The sequence below is a fragment of the Elephas maximus genome, chromosome 1 (assembly GCF_024166365.1).
Source record: "Elephas maximus indicus isolate mEleMax1 chromosome 1, mEleMax1 primary haplotype, whole genome shotgun sequence".
NCBI classification, from domain to species: Eukaryota; Metazoa; Chordata; class Mammalia; order Proboscidea; family Elephantidae; genus Elephas; species Elephas maximus.
In genome coordinates, this window is record NC_064819.1 from 78,015,152 (window position 1) to 78,035,316 (window position 20,165).

At 41.2% G+C, this 20,165-nt stretch overlaps 1 non-coding gene across 1 annotated transcript; it reads right to left on the bottom strand.

Annotated features, from left to right (window-relative positions):
• Positions 1-1,496: 1,496 nt before the first annotated feature.
• Positions 1,497-1,603, bottom strand: TRNAL-UAA (transfer RNA leucine (anticodon UAA)). Its single transcript has 2 exons — positions 1,566-1,603; positions 1,497-1,542 (listed from the first exon to the last, which is right to left on the bottom strand). It is a non-coding gene; the product is annotated as a tRNA-Leu (tRNA).
• Positions 1,604-20,165: the final 18,562 nt, after the last annotated feature.

The following is a 20,165-nucleotide window of genomic DNA, read 5'->3' on the forward strand; positions in this document are numbered from 1 at the left end:
TTATATTTTAGTCATGATTATTGTTGCAGAACTATGGTTGCGTTGGAAATTGCCCGAAAAACCAGGGACATAAAGCAGTACCTTGGTTTGTTCAAAAATCTGTAATTTGACAGCCTCGTGGGGGTGGGGTGGGGGGAATAGCTCATTTGGGATCCACTCAGCTAGGTGGGTTGAAAGCTGAGGCTAGAATCATCTGAATGGTTGTTGATTCATCAGTCTGTATGAGGCACCACCTGAGTCTTTCTGAGGTCTGAACAAAGGGTTTACAATCATGCCCTTAGCTTCATCTTTAGACCCTGCTTTTCTGAACAATGCCTTGGGTCTGATGTTTTCCCAGAAGACTTTTTGTTAATTGAAGGCTTGTTTGTCATCTGGAGAGGCTGAAACTGTGACAGTTTATTTTTAAATAACCAGCAAGTCATGGTTCCTTTAAAATTAATGATTCTTTCTTTAGTTTAATCTCTCTGTCTCACAGGCACACACCCTTTTTACTGTAGGCAGCTAGAAAAAGCCAGGGGTCACCTTCAATACGTTGCCTGGAAATATCCTTAGCTAAATCACCCAGTTCTTTAGGTATAGTTTTTACTTTCTGCCTTACCACAGTGACAGTATTGCTAACCTTTCTGTCAGTAGATAAAAAGGGCCCCCTTTCCTTCTGCTTCTAATATTTTCCTCATTCTACTGACTAGGCACCAGATATAAAAAGTCTTCGTGCTTTGGGGACCTTTCACTAACAGACTCCTGGAGGTCTTACCAGTTTCCACTTGCTGCCTAGTCCCAAAGCCACATGCCTTGGGGTGTGTTACAGCATTATCTCATTTTCAGGTGAAGATATATAGATATAAATCTGTATTAGTTTGTGCCCATTATGGATTTACTGACTTTCAGCCCCAAATCATCCTTTTACCTGCTTTGTGAAAATATATCTGGGTCTTCAAAATATTGTTCCTTTGCTTCCTAGTACTGAGGATTTGCCTGGAGAGACTGCAAGACAAAGAGGGTTTTGCTCCCTGATGTCCAGGAGATGCTTGGCCTGCGGCTTCCCCAGTGCTCTTGCCCCATGCATGGCTTTCTCCTGCATCAGAAGGTCTAAATTTTGTCAGAATGGCTCTGGAAACATTCCAGAATTGTCTAGTTCAGAACATTTCATTTGTCGACTGTTTGGTTTGAGTTGCGAGAGATGCCTCTTTCTCTGCTGCGCTTGGCTATGGGATTGGTACCGGTGCGCTGGGACGTTGGCAAGAGTATTCAGGGCTGGGCATCTTTGAGGCAGAAAGGTTGCACTACGGACACGGAAGAGAGGGAAGGTCCTGAAACAGAGGGTGATAGCCCAGTACTTGGGGGCCCCCCAAACCGGGCGACGCCGAAGGGGCGAGTGGGTGTGATCGCAAAAGCAGGAGGAGAGTTAAGGCGGCCAAGGCCTAGAAGAAACCTTAGGTGTTGAGGGCCTGGAGGTTAAACTTTGAATAGACCCTGACCGGAACAAAAGAAAGCCGTGTCAGAAGTGGGATTCGAACCCACGCCTCCACTTGGAGACCAGAAACCCCAAACGCGGGAAAGGATACCTTAAGTCTGGCGCCTTAGACCACTCGGCCATCCTGACACTGCGTGTAGCACTTACGCGTGATGACAACAGTATTTTATGATGGTTGTTTCCTTAAGGAAAGACGAAACGATTATTTCTAAAAACATTAAAGCAGGAAAGAACACGTTTACAGGGACCCTGAAGCTTGCGCTGGACAACAGATTTAACACAGTTCTAAAGACCGGAGCCTAAAGACTGCAGCCTACGCCACCCACCCCACATGCCCTTTTCCCACTGTTCCCCTACCCCCCAGCCCAGACTGCCCAGAAAGACCGGGAGTTACAGCATCAACTTTAAGTAGAGGACATAGAACGCGGATTTTGTCCCCGCTTTTTTTTTTGTTGAAACGTCTTTCAACAGCTTTCCGCGAGGCTTACAGTATCTCTCGCCCATATTTCATTTTAAGACGTTGTATTAGTGGGGACTGAAGCCGTGCGCCGAATTTAAGTATTCGCCGAACAATCCTATTGTCCACATTTTTACTTCCGCAAGTGTACGCGGATTGCGTGACCATTTTCCACACTCCTCCAGTTTCCTTCCCTACGCACGCCCTCGGTAACCCAACCTCTCTTTTCCTTTTCTTGCCGTTTTCTTTCTCTCACATACCATACCCCCTTCTATTCTTTCTGCCGGCCGTGGGAGACAGGATGGGAAGGGAAATCAGCGCGGTCATAGGTTACATAATAATAGAAACAGGAGTCCATAGACAAAAACAACAAAAAGACCTTTGTCCTGGAATAAAATCTTAACATAGAGAGGCAGATAGACAGACGGTTGGATAATAAATTATAGGTAGATACATCCCTAGAGGTTCGGTTCAGGTGAGAGGCATTCATTCACTGTTCACTTTCCATCCTGTCTCACAGTAACGTTTTATTAGTTACACCCTCAAACTGATAGTGTCAGAGACTTCATTTTCTGTGGAAGACATCGAAATATTGTATGCATGGACTGGCAAGCTACTTATATAAATCCTAATGATCAGGGTAAGTTGTTTTATTTTGTTTCTTTCTGCTTTCCTCCCTACCCCAGTCCTCATATGAAGAACATAAATATCGTTTTGAAAGCAATGTAAAGTAGTAGAAAATGTGAGGTCTGGAATTAGGTGTAAATAATTTATGCTTCATTACTTTGACTCTCTGGGAACCCATTCTTCACCTTTTAAGCAAAGGTAACCAAGCAGGAAGGAATAGAAGAAAGATTCAGAACAAAATCAAGATAACACATTAAAAAAAAATAAATAAACATAACCATGTAGATAAGTGAGGAGTGGGTTATGGTAGAATTAGAGCAATCACTATATACAACCCCCAGAGATTTAATAGGCCTAGGCGAAGAGCATTAACAATCTCAAAACCATTAGACAAAGGGTTATTGGAAAATAACAGATGTGCATGGCACTAAAATTACCACCCCACATATTACTTCCCAATTGGAAAGGGAAAAAATGAAGAACCATGGGAGCACCGCTTTATTTTCACCATCATTGGGGTATCCTGACAAATGACTCTTGAAGTAAGTACTATATAAAATACACATTTCAGACCAAAAATGTTGAATGTGAATCTACTCAATTAATTGAAATGATACAACCAATCCTTTAGACTTCCAGTGTAGAAGAAATAGAGGAATAAATTAAAAGATTGCATGAGGAGACAATGAGACATATCCAGAAGGTAGGACATTCCACAAGACATTTGGCTTGGACTTTTTTTTTTTTTTTTTTATAGAGCTTCAAGTGAATGTTTAGAAATCAAGTCAGTCTGTCACATAAGTTTCTATACACCTTACTCCATACTCCCACTTGCTCTCCCCCTAATGAGTCAGCCCTTCAAGTCTCTCCTTTCGAGACAATTTTGCCAGTTTCCAACCCTCTCTACCCTCCCATCCCCCGTCCAGACAGGAGATGCCAACACAGTCTCAAGTGTCCACCTGATACAAGTAGCTCACTCTTCATCAGCATCTGTCTCCTACCCACTGTCCAGTCCCTTCCATGTCTGATGAGTTGTCTTCGGGAATGGTTCCTGTCCTGGGCCAACAGAAGGTTTTGGGAGCATGATCGCCGGGATTCCTCTAGTCTCAATCAGACCATTAAGTCTGGTCTTTTTGTGAGAATTTGGGGTCTGCATCCCACTGATCTCCTGCTCCCCCAGGGATTCTCTGTTGTGCTCCCTGTCAGGGCAGTCACGGGTTGTGGCCGGGCACCATGTAGTTCTTCTGGTCTCAGGATGATGTAAGTCTCTGGTTCATGTGGTCCTTTCTGTCTCTTGGGCTCCTAGTTATCGTGTGACCTTGGTGTTCTTCATTCTTCTTTGATCCAGGTGGGTTGAGACCAATTGATGCATCTTAGATGGCCCCTTGTTAGCATTTAAGACCCCAGACGCCACATTTCAAAGTGGGATGCAGAATGTTTTCATAATAGAATTATTTTGCCAATTGACTTAGAAGTCCCCTCAAACCATGGTCCTGAAACCCCCGCCCTTGCTCCGCTGACCTTGGAAGCATTCAGTTTATCCCGGAAACTTCTTTGCTTTTGGTCCAGTCCAGTTGAGCTGACCTTCCATGTATTGAGTATTGTCCTTCCCTTCACCTAAAGCACTTCTTATCTACTAACTAATCAATAAAAAACCCTCTCCCACCCTCCCTCCCTCCCCCTCTTATAACCACAAAAGTATGTGTTCTTCTCAGTTTATACTATTTCTCAAGATCTTATAATAGTGGTCTTATACAATATTTGTCCTTTTGCCTCTGACTCATTTCGCTCAGCATAATGCCTTCCAGGTTCCTCCATGTTATGAAATGTTTCACAGATTCGTCACTGTTCTTTATCACTATGTAGTATTCCGTTGTGTGAATATACCACAATTTATTTAACCATTCATCCGTTGATGGACACCTTGGTTGCTTCCAACTTTTTGCTATTGTAAACAGAGCTGCAATAAACATGGGTGTGCATATATCTGTTTGTGTGAAGGCTCTTATTTCTCTAGGGTATATTCCGAGGAGTGGGATTTCTGGGTTGTATGGTAGTTCTATTTCTAACTGTTTAAGATAATGCCAGAGAGATTTCCAAAGTGGTTGTACCATTTTACATTCCCACCAGCAGTGTATAAGAGTTCCAATCTCTCCGCAGCCTCTGCAACATTTATTATTTTGTGTTTTTTGGATTAATGCCAGCCTTGTTGGAGTGAGATGGAATCTCATCGTAGTTTTAATTTGCGTTTCTCTAATGGCTAATGATCGAGAGCATTTTTCTCATGTATCTGTTAGCTGCCTGAATATCTTCTTTAGTGAAATGTGTGTTCATATCCTTTGCCCACTTCTTGATTGGGTTGTTGGTCTTTTTGTGGTTGAGTTTTGACAGAATCATGTAGATTTTAGAGATCTGGTCGGAGATGTCATAGCTGAAAATGCTTTCCCAGTCTGTAGGTGGTCTTTTTACTCTCTTGGTGAAGTCTTTAGATGAGCATAGGTGTTTGATTTTTAGGAGCTCCCAGTTATCTGGTTTCTCTTCGTCATTTTTGGTAACGTTTTGGATTCTGTTTATGCCTTGTATTAGGGCTCCTACCGTTGTCCCTATTTTTTCTTCCATGATCTTTATCGTTTTAGTCTTTATGTTTAGGTCTTTGATCCACTTGGAGTTAGTTTTTGTGCATGGTATGAGGTATGGGTCCTGTTTCATTTTTTTGCAAATGGATATCCAGTTATGCCAGCACCATTTGTTAAAAAGACTATCTTTTCCCCAATTAACTGACACTGGGCCTTTGTCAAATATCAGCTGCTCATATATGGATGGATTTATATCTGGGTTCTCAATTCTGTTCCATTGGTCTATATGTCCATTGTTGTACCAGTACCAGGCTGTTTTGACTACTGTGGCTGTGTAATAGGTTCTGAAATCAGGTAGAGTGAGGCCTCCCACTTTCTTCTTCTTTTTCAGTAATGCTTTGCTTATCCGAGGCTTCTTTCCCTTCCATATGAAGTTGGTGATTTGTTTCTCCATCACATTAAAAAATGACATTGGAATTTGGATCGGAAGTGCATTGTATGTATAGATGGCTTTTGGCAGAATAGACATTTTTACTATGTTGAGTCTTCCTATCCATGAGCAAGGTATGTTTTTCCACTTAAGTAGGTCCTTTTTAGTTTCTTGTAGTAGTACTTTGTAGTTTTCTTTGTATAGGTCTTTTACATCTTTGGTAAGATTCATTCCTAAGTATTTTATCTTCTTGGGGGCTACTGTGAATGGTATTGATTTGGTGATTTCCTCTTCGATGTTCTTTTTGTTGATATGGAGGAATCCAAGTGAGTTTTGTATGTTTATGTTATAACCTGAGACTCTGCCAAACTCTTCTATTAGTTTCAGTAGTTTTCTGGAGGATTCCTTAGGGTTTTCTGTGTGTTAAGATCATGTCATCTCCAAATAGAGATAATTTTACTTCCTCCTTGCCAATCCGGATGCCCTTTATTTCTTTGTCTAGCCTAATTCCTCTGGCTAGGACCTCTAGCACAATGTTGAATAGGAGCGGTGATAAAGGGCATCCTTGTCTGTTTCCCATTCTCAAGGGAAATGCTTTCAGGCTCTCTCCATTTAGAGTGATGTTGGCTGTTGGCTTTGCATAGATGCCCTTTATTATGTTGAGGAATTTTCCTTCAATTCTTATTTTGCTGAGAGTTTTTATCATAAATGGGTGTTGGACTTTGTTAAATGCGTTTTCTGCATCAATTGATAAGATCATGTGGTTTTTGTCTTTTATTTATATGGTGGATTACATTAATGGTTTTTCTAATATTAAACCAGCCTTGCATACCTGGTATAAATCCCACTTGGTCATGGTGGATTATTTTTTTGATATGTTGTTAAATTCTATTGGCTAGAATTTTGCTGAGGATTTTTGCATCTATGTTCATGAGGGATATAGGTCTGTAGTTTTCTTTTTTTGTGATGTCTTTACCTGGTTTTGGTATCAGGGATATGGTGGTTTCATAGAATGAGTTAGGTAGTATTCCGTCATTTTCTATGCTTTGAAATACCTTTAGTAGTAGTGGTGTTAACTCTTCTCTGAAAATTTGGTAGAACTCTGCAGTAAAGCTATCCGGGCCAGGGCTTTTTTTTATTGGGAGTTTTTGGATTACCGTTCAATCTCTTTTTTTGTTATGGGTCTATTTAGTTGTTCTACTTCTGATTGTGTTAGTTTAGGTAGGTAGTGTTTTTCCAGGAATTCATCCATTTCTTCTAGGTTTGCAAATTTGTTAGAGTACAATTTTTCGTAATAATCTGATATGATTCTTTTCATTTCAGTTGGGTCTGTCGTGATGTGGCCCATCTCGTTTCTTATTCGGGTTATTTGTTCCCTTTCCTGTATTTCTTAGTCAGTCTGGCCAATGGTTTATCAATTTTGTTAATTTTTTCAAAGAACCAGCTTTTGGCTTTGTTAATTCTTTCAATTGTTTTTCTGTTCTCTAATTCATTTTGTTGTGCTCTAATTTTTATTGTTTTCTTCTGGTGCCTGATGGATTCTTTTGTTGCTCACTTTCTATTTGTTCAAGTTGTAGGGACAGTTCTCTGATTTTGGCTCTTTCTTCTTTTTGTATGTGTGCATTTATCGATATAAATTGACCTCTGAGCACTGCTTTTGCTGTGTCCCAGAGGTTTTGATAGGAAGTGTTTTCATTCTTGTTGCATTCTATGAATTTCTTTATTCCCTCCTTAATGTCTTCTATAACCCAGTCTTCTTTGAGCAGGGTATTGTTCAGTTTCCAGGTATTTGATTTCTTTTCCCTAATTTTTCTGTTATTGATTTCCAATTTAAGGCCTTGTGGTCCGAGAAGATGCTTTGTAACATTTCAATGTTTTGGATTCTGCAAAGGTTTGTTTTATGACCTAATATGTGGTCTATTCTAGAGAATGTTCCATGTGCGTGAGAAAAAAAAAGTATACTTTGCAGCAGTTGGGTGGAGAGCTCTGTATAAGTCAATGAGGTCAGGTTGGTTGACTGTAGTAATTAGGTCTTCCGTGTCTCTATTGAGCTTCTTACTGGATGTCCTGTTCTTCTCCAAGGGTGGTGTGTTGAAGTCTCCTACTATAATTGTGGAGGTGTCTATCTCACTTTTCCGTTCTGTTAAAATTTGATTTATGTATCTTGCAGCCCTGTCATTGGGTGAATAAATATTTAATATGTTTATATCTTCCTGGTCAATTGTCCCTTTTATCATTATGTAGTGTCCTTCTTTATCCTTTGTGGTGGATTTAACTTTAAAGTCTATTTTGTCAGAAATTAATATTGTTACTCCTGCTCTTTTTTGCTTATTGTTTGCTTGATATATTTTTTTTCCATCCTTTGAGTTTCAGTTTGTGTCTCTAAGTCTAAGGTGTGTCTGTTGTAGGCAGCATATGGAAGGATCGTGTTTCTTTATCGAGTCTGAGACTCTCTGTCTCTTTATTGGTGCGTTTATTCCATTTACATTCAGCGTAATTATAGATAAGCATGTGTTTAGCGTTGTCATTTTGATGCCTTTTTATGTGTGTTGCTGAAAATTTCATTTTTCCACTTACTGTTTTGTGTTGAGACATTTTTCTTTGTAAATTGTGTGTTCCTCATTTTCATAGTATTTGACTTTATGTTTGCTGAGTCGTTACATTTTTCTTGGTTTTTGTCTTGAGTTGTGGAGTTGTTATACCTCTTTGTGGTTACCTTAATATTTACCCCTAATTTTCTAAGTAAAAACCTAACTTGTATTGTCCTATATCGCCTTGTATCCCTCTCCATATGGCAGTTCTATGCCACCTGTATTTAGTCCCTCTTTTTGATTATGGTGATCTTTTACATATTGACTTCAATGATTCCCTGTTTTGAGCATTTTTTTCTTTTTAATTAATCTTAATTTGTTTTTGTGATTTCCCTATTTGAGTTGATATCAGGATGTTCTGTTCTGTGACCTTGTTTTGTGTTGGTATCTGATATTATTGGTTTTCTGACCAATTTCCTTTAGTATTTCTTGTAGCTTTGGTTTGGTTTTTGCAAATTCTCTTAGTTTGTGTTTATCTGTAAATGTCTTAATTTCACCTTCATATTTGAGAGAGAGTTTTACTGGATATATGATCCTTGGCTGGCAGTTTTTCTCCTTTAGTGCTCTGTGTATGTCATCCCATTGCCTTCTTGCCTGCATGGTTTCTGCCGAGGAGTCTGAACTTATTCTTATTGATTCTCCCTTGTAGGAGACCTTTCTTTTCTCCCTGGCTGCTTTTAAAATTTTCTCTTTATCTTCGGTTTTGGCAAGTTTGATGATAATATGTCTTGGTGTTTTTCTTCTTGGATCAATCTTAAATCGGGTTCGATGAGCATCTTGGATAGATAGCCTTTCGTCTTTCATGATGTCAGGGAAGTTTTCTGTCAGCAGATCTTCAACTATTCTCTCTGTGTTTTCTGTTATCCCTCCCTGTTCTGGGACTCCAATCACACGCAAGTTATCCTTCTTGATAGAGTCCCACATGATTCTTAGTGTTTCTTCATTTTTTTTAAATTCTTTTATCTGATTTTTTTTCGGCTATATTGGTGTTAATTCCCTGGTCCTCCAGATTTCCCACTCTGCATTCTAATTCCTCGAGTCTGCTCCTCTGACTTCCTATGGAGTTGTCTAATTCTTTAATTGTATTGTTAATCTTTTGGATTTCTGAATGATGTCTCTCTGTGGATTCTTGCAACTTATTAATTTTTCCGCTATGTTCTTGAATAATCTTTTTTAGTTCTTCAACTGCTTTATCAGTGTGTTCCTTGGCTTTTTCTGTAGATTGCCTTATTTCATTTCTGAGGTCATCCCTGATGTCTTGAAGCATTCTGTAAATTAGCTTTTTATATTCTGTATCTGGCAATTCCAGGATTGTATCTTCATTTGGGAAAGATTTTGATTCTTTAGTTTGGGGGATTATAGAAGCAGTCGTGGTCTGCTTCTTTATGTGGTTTGATATCAACTGCTGTCTCTGAGCCATCACTAAGATATTGTAGTGACTTATTCTATATTTGCTCACTGAGTCTTATGTTGTTTTGTTTTCTTTCAATATACGTAGATGGGCTACTAGATTGAACTGTCTTGATTATTGTAGCCCTTGACTCACTTATGACCTATTACCAGGTGGTTTGGGCTGTTACCAGATATATATTCCTGAGTCGATTCACTATTCTTGAGTAGAATCTGATTTTGGGTCATCAAGTGTGTGATGCAGACTGTCACCTATCCACCTCGAGAAGTAGTGGTGATAGTTGTGCGCACCAGATTCTAGTAGCAGCTGGGGTTCACACTCCGGGGGGGCAGGATGCTGACAGGCTTCCCCCAAGTGTCAGTGAGGTAGGTGTGTCTCTATTCCTAAAACACTTTGGTGGATGGGCTCTGCAGCTGTACCTTAGGCCCCCAATGCAAGTACCTCTACAGACTGGTAGGTGTCACCCTCATCAGATGCCTAAGGCAGGAGGCTAGGTGGTCTGGGGGGAGCTTCAGCCCTCAGTTCCCTGTTGTGGGACAGTGAGGGCTCTGTTGAATACACAGAGATACCAGACCTGGGAAACTTGTCTTCCCAGTAATCCGCTAAAAAGATTGCAGTCAGATCCCTATCAGAAATGCCTTTACATTGTAGTAGCCACCTTGTTCCCTGTAGGGATGAAAGCCCGAGACTGTGGATCACATATGCTTGGTTGGAGCTGGTTCTGTGTTTTTAGTCCAATTAGGGAAGGATTTTTGGTCCCTGGGTTTTTTGTGGTTGCTTCTCTCAGGCCAGAAGAATGGGTTAGGAAAAGATCAAAAAAAAAAAAAAAAAACAACAAAAAGTAAAAGAAAAACCGTGGAGTAGTTCTCACTCTGGCTCAGGAAATTCCAATGTTAATGAAGCTGCCTGCAAAGGGGAGGGGAGGGTTCAGATAAACAGGAGGGAGTAGCATCCCAGAATATAGACAAAGTTACTTATCTTGCTTGGGATGACTGTTTTATCTGAGATTCCCCAGGGGTGCCTCGACTGTGCACGCTGGCTGCGTAGAGATTGCCCCGGAGGATCAGGCCCATGTCCTGTGCTTGCGCTGTCTCAGAAGCCGAGGTCAGTTCCTCCACTCCCAGTCCAAAGCCCAGCGTCAAGGTTCCCCGGCTGGGGCGCTGCACTCTCGGCTCCAAAACCAGTCGCTGCCTCCAGGTGACTTCTCCTCCTGTCAGCCGCCTCGCTGTGCTGCCTGCGTGCACTAGCTGGTCTTCCCCCAAGGTCAGTTCAGGGGGGTAGGGCTGCACCCCGTGTTTGTACCCTCATAGGATGCTGTGCTCAGCAACCCTTCACCCAGTCCAAAGCCTGGCGCCAAGGTTTCATCACTGGGACGCTGGCTCCAGGCTCTGAAAATGGTCTCTGCTTCTGCGTGGTTGTTCGTTCTCAGTCTCTGTCACTCAGGTTAACTCTTTAAATCTGTGTTTGTTGGTCAGGATTCCTAGATTGTCATGTATGTGATCGATTCACTTCTTTTTCCAAGTCTTTGTTGCAAGAGGGATCCGAGGTAGTGTCTACCTAGCCAGCCATCTTGGCCCCACCCTCCTGGACTTTTTTCTTTTTAAAGCCAATGTCAAAACAAAGCAAAAACAACCAACAGTGATGGGAGGCTGGTCTAGACTAAAAGGGATTAAGAAAACAAACAAGTGCAATGAATGACCTTGATTGGATCCTGGTTAGAAAAAGCGTTTCTCAAAGATGTTGCTATTAGTTACTGTCAGTTATTATTAAGTCCTTATTAAAACAAAAAATGGCATGGAATAGATGATATATGGCAACATAGAGCCCATTGCAAAAACCTAGAAGCATCTATACTTATGGTCAAGTAGTTAAGGCAATGGACTTGAAATCCATTGTGGTCAACCCAAGGGACTACAAACACTGACTTTTGTGTCTTCAATTCAGTCTCTGACCATGAATTACCATATTGCATTGAAAGCTACTTTTAAAAGTATTAATCTTTCTCTTGTATCTTTTTCAAGTTCCTAAAAATGGATTTCTCATTGCCCTGGAAGGAATTATTTTGGATGACCATACTGTGTCAAGTGAATCAGTAGAACCTTGTTTTGTTTCAGTTCTGAGGTTTCTTAGATTCAAAGTCCCAGTGATTGAATGTCATGGGTTGAATTATTTCCCCCCAAAAGTGTGTGTATCATCTTGGTTAGGCCATGATTCCCAGAATTATGTGGTTGCCTTCCATCTTGTGGTTGTAATTTTATGTTGAACGGATTAGTGTGGGATTGTAACACCACACTTACTCAGGTCACCTCCCTGATCCAAGGTAAAGGGAGTTTCCCTGGGGTGTGACCCACACCACCTTTTATATCTCAAGAGATAAAAGGAAAGGGAAGCTAGCAGAGAGTGGGGGCCTCATGCAACCAATAAAGCAGCACCAGGAGCAGAGTGCATCCTTCAGACCTGGGGTCACTGCCCCTGAGAAGCTCCTTGACCGGAAAAAGATTGAGGACAAGGACTATGCTCCACAGCCAACAAAGAGAGAAAGCCTTCCCCTGGAGCTGACACCCTGAATTTAGACTTGTTACCTACTAGACTGTGAGAAAATAAATTCCTTTTTGTTAAAGCCATCCACTTTTGGTTTTTCTATTCTAGCAGTACTAGATGACTAAGACACTGAGGCAAGCAAGCTAAAAGAAGGGCTTCACATAATCACCTTTAGAAAAACACAGCAATCCCACCACTTCCTTTTTTTAAAGACAGGTGTAGCACTTGATTTGGGATGCAATGTCACCTCAATCAAGAAATTTGGAATTCATCTACCTATTCAACTGACTGGAAGAGATCCATATTTGTACCCATTCCAAAGAAAGGTGATCCGACAGATTGCAGAAATTATCTAACAATATCGTTATATAATACACAAGTAAAATTTTGCTGAAGATCATTGAAAAGTGGTTGTAGCAGCACTTTGACAGATAACTGCCAGAAATTCAAGCCAGATGCAGAAGAAGTTGTGCATTAAGGGATATCAGATATCAGATCATGACTAAAGCAGAAAGTATCAGAAAGATGTTTCCCTGTGTTTTATTTCCTTCTTTTTGAAAATGAATTTTTACTTTTACTTAATTTTGATCAAACATTTGGGATAATATTTAAATGATTAACCTGATGAGTCAAAGTGCTATGCTAGAAGACACAGATTGGATGGTGTATTCTAAAATATTATTTTCCTCACATTCTTAGCTTCCGTTGAAAGCCTTGCCGATGTAAATATTTTCTGATCTCTCTCTAGAAGCCAAAATCCCTGCATCCAGCATGAACAGATAACTCCTGAGCAGGAACCCAGTTGTGGAGAGAAAAGCACTAAACGTTCTTGTTCATTTCAAGAGGCCAGCACATAAACCGAAAGAAGCTCTGAGGAACTTTTGCCAAATCACATAAACCAAGAAAAACCAAACCTGTTACCTTCGAGTGGATTCTCACTCACAGTGAGTCTATATGACAGAGTAGAACTGCCCCATAGGATATCCAAGAACACCTGGTGGATTTGAACTGCCGACCTTTTCTTGGAAGAGGTAGCTCTTAACCACTATGCAACCATCATTCCCTGAGACCTGTGGCTGGCTAAATTAGTCAGGACTCTTTAAGTTGCAGTTCATTGAAATTAACCACAAATTTCTTTATGAGATCAGGAAAACCCTGATGGCGTGGTGGTTAAGACTTTGGGTGCTAACCAGAAGGTCGACCATTAAAATCCACTAGGTGCTTATTAGAAACCCTATGGAGCAGTTCTTCGCTGTCTCATAGAGCAGATATGAGTTGGAATGCACTCTACGGAAACCGGTTTGGTTTTTGTTTTTATCGGAAAGGGGCACTTGTTAACTCGTTTATATTGTCTTAGATTGGCACTACCTGTGCACTGTAGCTTTCAGCACGTTTCTTGCAGCTGATTTTCCTGTGTTATCAACAACCCAGATGCTTTGTTTCCATTTTTCCTTAGGAATCTTCATTTTAGAATTCTCTATTTTTGTTAGCAGGGAGTTCCTGTATTCTGCGAAGGTAGGTAAGTGTAATAACGGGCTCGAAATCCGTATAACCCATTGACCTCCAGTCTGACCTACAAAGACTTATAGGTCGGGATAGAACTAACCGGTAGGGTTTCTGAGGCTGTACTTCATACATGATTCTCCTGCGAAGGAGTACCTGGAGGGTTTGAACGGCTGCCTTCCTATGCTTTAGCAGTTTTCTAGGAAACACAACCCTTCAAAACATGTAGCCAAAGAGAAAAACAAATAGCTAAGGTTCCAGTGTGATTCAACTTACAACTCCCAGTTTACAAGACCAGCGTTCTAGCCCCTGAACCACTGAGGTTTCACAGGGAAGCAACTATTCCCTTGTCCTGAAGCTGATGATTGACACACTCAAACTTCTTTTTAGTTTTTGGTTTCTAGAAAATTTGACATTCCACTGTCATTCCCTCTCTGGTTTTCTGGGATGTTTTCAAACAAGTCCCACACTCTGCTGGTTTTAACACCCCGTCCTTAGACTTCTGTCAAAAGAGGTACAAGATCCCTAATCTGGCTCCTGATGGTTTGGATCAAAGCCAGGATAATCGAAGATCGGGAACTACAAGTCGACCAGAGATGGAAATGACAGCCTGTCTGTTCTGAAGATAAGGAATTTGGGTGGGGACTTCAGTGCCCTCTTTATTTTACTTACTGCCAGGCCCTCCCCTCTGGGGTATTTTTCTCACGGGTATTCAGAATTTCAGTTCTTAGAGCCTTGGGGGGAAACAGGGGAACTCTGTCCCATTTTTCCCAATAGTAGAAATGAGAAGAGAGAGCTAGACTGAAGGAGAGGGTAAGAGTGAGGCAGCCTAAAAGGGGGAGATGAGGCGACCTCCTGGGAACAGGAACCTAGTGGAGAGACTCCTGTTGTTTGCTGGTCTTTTAGGCTGAAAGTTTCCGAGAGTCAATTCAGGTCTCCAATCTCGGGGTCATGTTTCTTATGACCCACTGGGCCGCACTGAAATCCAAATAGAAGAGACCTGTTGGAGCGCGCGCTGTGGCAAAGGAACCAGAAAATTGTTACAAGAAAAATTCCGCCATCGTTGGAGCTTTGAGGGGGCATCAGAAAAGCTATTTTGGGACTCGGCAGAGGTAATCAACAACCATAATATAAAGAGAGCAGGATAAAAAGGAAATTCAGCCATGGATCCTAGACCTGCTGTTCCAAGTCATGGGCCCTGCACAGCTAGCCCTAGAGGCCATTCGAAAAGAAGCAGGAATTGTTTTCCTCTCTACTTTCATGCTTTGATAGCTCACCATAAACAGAAGGTCGTGGTAATGATAGAAAAACAGAAAGCAAAACCCTCTACTACTGACAAGTACAAGCAACTTATTAAAACAACTCAGAAAAATAGGAATCGCTGGTTGGGAGATGGGGAATCCAGGCTCTGTGTGTCTTTTCCATCTCGGGAATACAGCTCTCTGTATTCCAGAAAAGAGGCTGCAAAATCTATTGTTTAAGCCCAAACCAGCCAAACAGCTCTCCAAAAGGTCTCAAAAAGAAAAAACCTAACCTGTTGCCCTCAAGCTGATTCTGACTCACAGTGATCCCCGAAGGACAGAGTAGAAGTGTCTCACAGGATTTAGAATCAGCAGATGGTGGCTTCAAACTGCCCACCTCGTGAATTAGCAGACATAGCTCTTAACCACTGCACCACCAGGGCTCCTAAAGAGTCACAAAGGGTATGAAAAGCAATCATACACTCCACGTTTTGATGCCTCAGGTCAAATACAGTCAAAATAATGTCCCATGTGACCTGGAGTTCATAAATGCAAATGACAGGAAAACAAAACAAAACAAAAAGTGGGCATGTAAATTTAGCCTAGAGTGAGGAGAATGAGGGGGGTAAGAGGTGAATTTTGTCACTGTTCTCCAGCAGCAGGAATCCTGAGCCACTTAGAATTTGGGGGATCAATTATTCACGATTCAGGAAATGTAGGACTTGCCCTATTGTTCATGTCACAACAAAGCAGATTCTGAATTTTTCTGAAATTTTATTTGTTGTTATTAATTTCCACCTCTTGTACAAAAAGAAATCTGTGCATAATTGAAAATTCTTGTAACGAGTGTTTTTAGAGCAATCATCAGACTGATTTCCAAATTTAGGGCTGTGTTCCAGAGGGAGAATCACAGATGTGGGGACATTACTGCTCATGTCACAAAACTTGCTGTTCTTCTAGGTCCAATCCGTGAAACACCTGCTCCCAAGTTGATCCAGAGGGGAAGGGTGGGAGGAGGACTTGGGTAAATATAGGTTGCAGCACTACATTGACAAAGAACTGCGAGAAATTCAAGCCGGATGCAGAAGAGAAGGTGAAACAAGGGATATCATTGCTGATATCAGATGAAACTTGGCTAAAAGCAGAAAAAAGCAGAAACACCAGAAGAATGTTCACCTGTGTTTTATTGACTATGCAAAGGCATTCGACTGTGTGGGCAATAACAAATTATGGATAACAATTCGAAGAGTGGGAATTCAAGAACACTTAATCGTCATGCAAAACCTGTATATAGACCAAGAGGCAGTTGTTGGAACAAAACAAGGGGATACTGCGTGGTTTAAATCAGGAAACATATGCATTAGGGTTGTATCCTTTCAACATACTTATTCAATCTGTATGCTGAACAAATAATCCAAGAAGAACATGGCATCAGGATTGGAGGAAGACTCATGTCTTAGTTATCTAGTGTTGATATAAAAGAAATACCACAAGTGGATGGCTTTAACAATCTGGTGTTTATTCTCTCACAGTCTTGTAGGCTAGAAGTCCAAATACAGGGATCCAGCTCCAGGGGAAGGCTTTCTCTCTGTTGGCTCTAGAGGAAAGTCCCCGTCATCAATCTTCCTCTGGTCTAGGAGCTTCTCAGCCCAGGGATCCCTGGTCCAAAGGAGGCTCATTGTTCCTGACTCTACTTTCTTGATGGTACGAGGTCTCCCTGTCTCTCTGCTCACTTGTCTCTTTAATATCTCAAAAGAGATTGACTTAAGACACAAGCTAATCTTGTAGATTGAGTCCTGCCTCAATAAAACAACTGACTCTAATCCTGCCACCTTAATCCTCAGAGAGACAGGATTTACAACACATAGGAAAAGCACATCAGATGATGGAATGGTGGACAATCACACAGTACTGAGAATCATGGCCTACCCAAGTTCACACATATTTTTGGGGGAAACAATTCAATCCATGACAACTCATTGACAACCTATGATATACAGATGGCACAACCTTGCTTCCTGAAAGTGAGGAGGATTTGAAGCACTTAATGATGAAGATCAAAGACTACAGCCTTCAATATGAACTAAACTTCAATATAAAACAAAAATCCTCCCAACTGGACCAGCAAGCAACATCATGATAAATGGAGAAGATATTGAAGTCGTCAAGGATTTCATTTTATTGGATTCAAAATCAATGTACATAGAGGAAGAGGTCAAAAATCAAATGACGTACTGCATTGGGCAAACTTCCTGCAAAGGAACTCTTCAAAGTGTTCAGAGGCAAGGATGCCAGTTTGAGGACTAAGGTGCACCACACCCAAGCCATGATATTTTCAATCACCACATATGCATGGGAAAGCTGGACGACAAAAAGGAACACTGAAGTAGAATTGATGCCTTTGAATTATGCTGTGGGAGAAGAATATTGACTAGACTATGGGCTGCCAGAAGAATGAAAAAAATTTGTCTTGGAAGAAGTATGGCCAGATGCTCCTTAGAAGTGAGGATGCTGAGGCTCCATCTCACCTACTTTGGACATATTATCTGAAGGGGGTCAGTTCCTGGAAAAGGACATCATACTTGGTAAAGTAGACTGTCAGTGAAAGAGAGGAAGACCCTCAATGAGACTGTTTGACACCGAGGCTGCAAAAATGATTGTGAGGATGGTGCAGGACCGGACGGTATTTCTTCTGTTGTGCATAGGATTGCTATGAGGCAGAAATGACTAGATGGGGTCTAAAAATAACAGTTGTATTAATCAGTATTTCACCAGGAAGCAGGTCACACATTCAAACAGTGAATTGAGGAGAGACCACTGGAAGGGCTTGGTAGACAGTTAAGGAAACTAATAAAATGAGAGGAAACCCTGAGCAACCAGAACACTGCGAGCCCTTAATATCCCTAGGCATAAAAGGGCAGGGAAAAGAAGGAGAGTTGCCTGAATTTGGCAAGAGCTCTTGCCATGGGACAGGTGCCACCCACCAGGAGTTGTGCCCATGGGAGAAATACAGCCTGGCTGGGAATTAGTGGGACGAATTTTTGCATCTACCTTTCCCTCTCTTCCTGCCATCTGATCTCCTGCTAGTACATCCCATTGGCTGAATCCTGCCAGAAGCCAGGGTGCAAGAAAGCCCAAGTAAAGCAGCCTTCCAAGGTAAAGAGCAGAGCAGAAAATGGTCCTGGAAGGGCAAGTAGAGAATGAATCAGTACACTGGTGCTGTAATTTGTGTGATTCCTTCCTACATGTGGTTGGAGTATGAATTTCTATTCTATATAAACCTTGGATAATAAGGTAGATTGGAGTTTGAGCAGCTGATAGGAAGCGGTTACCTCTACACCTTTTTTTATTAGGGGCATAACCATGGCAAGAAGGAACACAAATATGTTTGCCATAAACTTCCATAAAGTGAGGATGCAGGCATCAAATATAGATTCTTTCCAACAGAGGCAACCCAGTGAGACTGGTATGTGGAAGGCATATCTTTTGTCAAGTAAGGCAGAGGAGGCTTCTGGTTGTGGGGAGAATGTAGTGAAGCTCTGCCTTCAGCTGTAATTTCATTTATGCCAAGCAGCCAGTGAAGGTTGCAGTGATATTTCTTGGCTCTACTGTTTGCTAGAAGGCAATATAGTCTGTTTCTTCTGGGGCCTTTGTGAGCTTCACAATACAATTTTGTAAACCTCTTTCATTTTGAATTACAGAATACTGATCTATATTCTAATGTTGGAGTGTTACTCTAATACCACTCCAAAAAACCAAACCAATTGCCATCAAGTCCGTTGCAACTCATAATGACCCCATGTGTTGCAGAGTAGAAGTGAGCTCCATAGAGTTTTCATGTCTGTGACCTTTCAGAAGCAGAAAACCTTTTCCAATGTGCCTACAAATGGGTTTGAAACTCTAATCGTTCAGTTAGCAGCCAAGCTCTTAAACATTTATACCACCAGGGACTCAATTCTCCAGTACCAGTGGTGTGCAAAGTTGTCAGTTAGGGAACATCAGTTACTGGTTCTCAAAAGATGTAAACTTTCACCAGAATATAATTAAATGCACTACAGACTTCATTGAAGAACTCTTTCTACAATTAATAAATAAATGAATACTCAACCAATTGATCAATAGAACTAGACAAAGTGCTTAGTGACACAGCTGATTGACATGCTGGCATTAGCTCTGTATCTCAAAATGGTGCTGACTGGTAGCAAACACAGATTAGCACTAGTCTGTAGAGCACATTTTCAGTGGCTGTGCTCTACATCATATTCTGTGGAGATACTGTCATAGTCATTTACTTCAAAATAGCAAGTATCCACTGACAGTGTCCACACACATTGGCATGATCTTCAGTCCACAGGAACCTAGCTACTTCTGTTGGACTAAGTGATGCTACACAAAGAAAAGAGAGGTCCCAATTTTGTAGTACAGTAGTTTCTTATCCAACAAACAGGACTCACTTAGAATTCATAACATCTCTCCTTGAATGTGGTTGTAATTATTTTAGGTCTTTCAACTCCCTAAAAGGTAAGATTTAGTGGAACAAGTACTTTTGCCTCCTCCTTTGTAGGATGGGAAAGAACAGCTGCAGAAGCTGAGAAGGTGTCAATACATTTCTAGCCAGGCATAAATAACTTTAGCTAAGCTTGAAGAGTCTGGAAATAAGTCCCAAGAATGCCAAAGATTCCATAAGTGAGCCATTCCCTTTCTCTTCCAAGAAGACTAAAAACACAGGAGTTTATTGGCCTTGTGGGAATTCTGTAGAGACTTTTTATCACCTTCTTAGGTAAAGAAACATTATCGAAGTGCATGAGAGTGTGAAAAGAAGGCTAATAGAGCCTCCAGGGCAGCACAATTCTGTGGGTAGTGGGCCTAGTTCTCTGCTTTCCACAGAGCTCTAAGCCCTAGATTCTTCTCCCATACCACTCTATGTCATGCCTCTCCATAAATGAAAGCCTGTCCAGAATGGAGAGAAATTGTTAGCCTGAGAAGCCTGGAGTTGGTTCCAAAATGAGCATGTCTGGAACCTTTCCCTTCTTCAAATGTTAAATATGAATGAATAAAAGCTCCCACATGTTGTTTGAAATTTGAGCTCCATTATCTGAATTTCTTCTCTTTTATAGTGTTCATTTGTGATATTATATTTTGGTCATCATTGTTGCATTAAAAATTGCCCCCAAAACCAGGGGATAAAACAATAACATTGGTTTGTGCGAAAATCTGTAAGTTGGCAGACCTGGGAGGGTGGAGAGGTTAGCTCCTCTGGGCTCCTTTCAGGTAGGGTGGCTTGAGAGCTGGGCCTAAAATCACCTGAATGCTT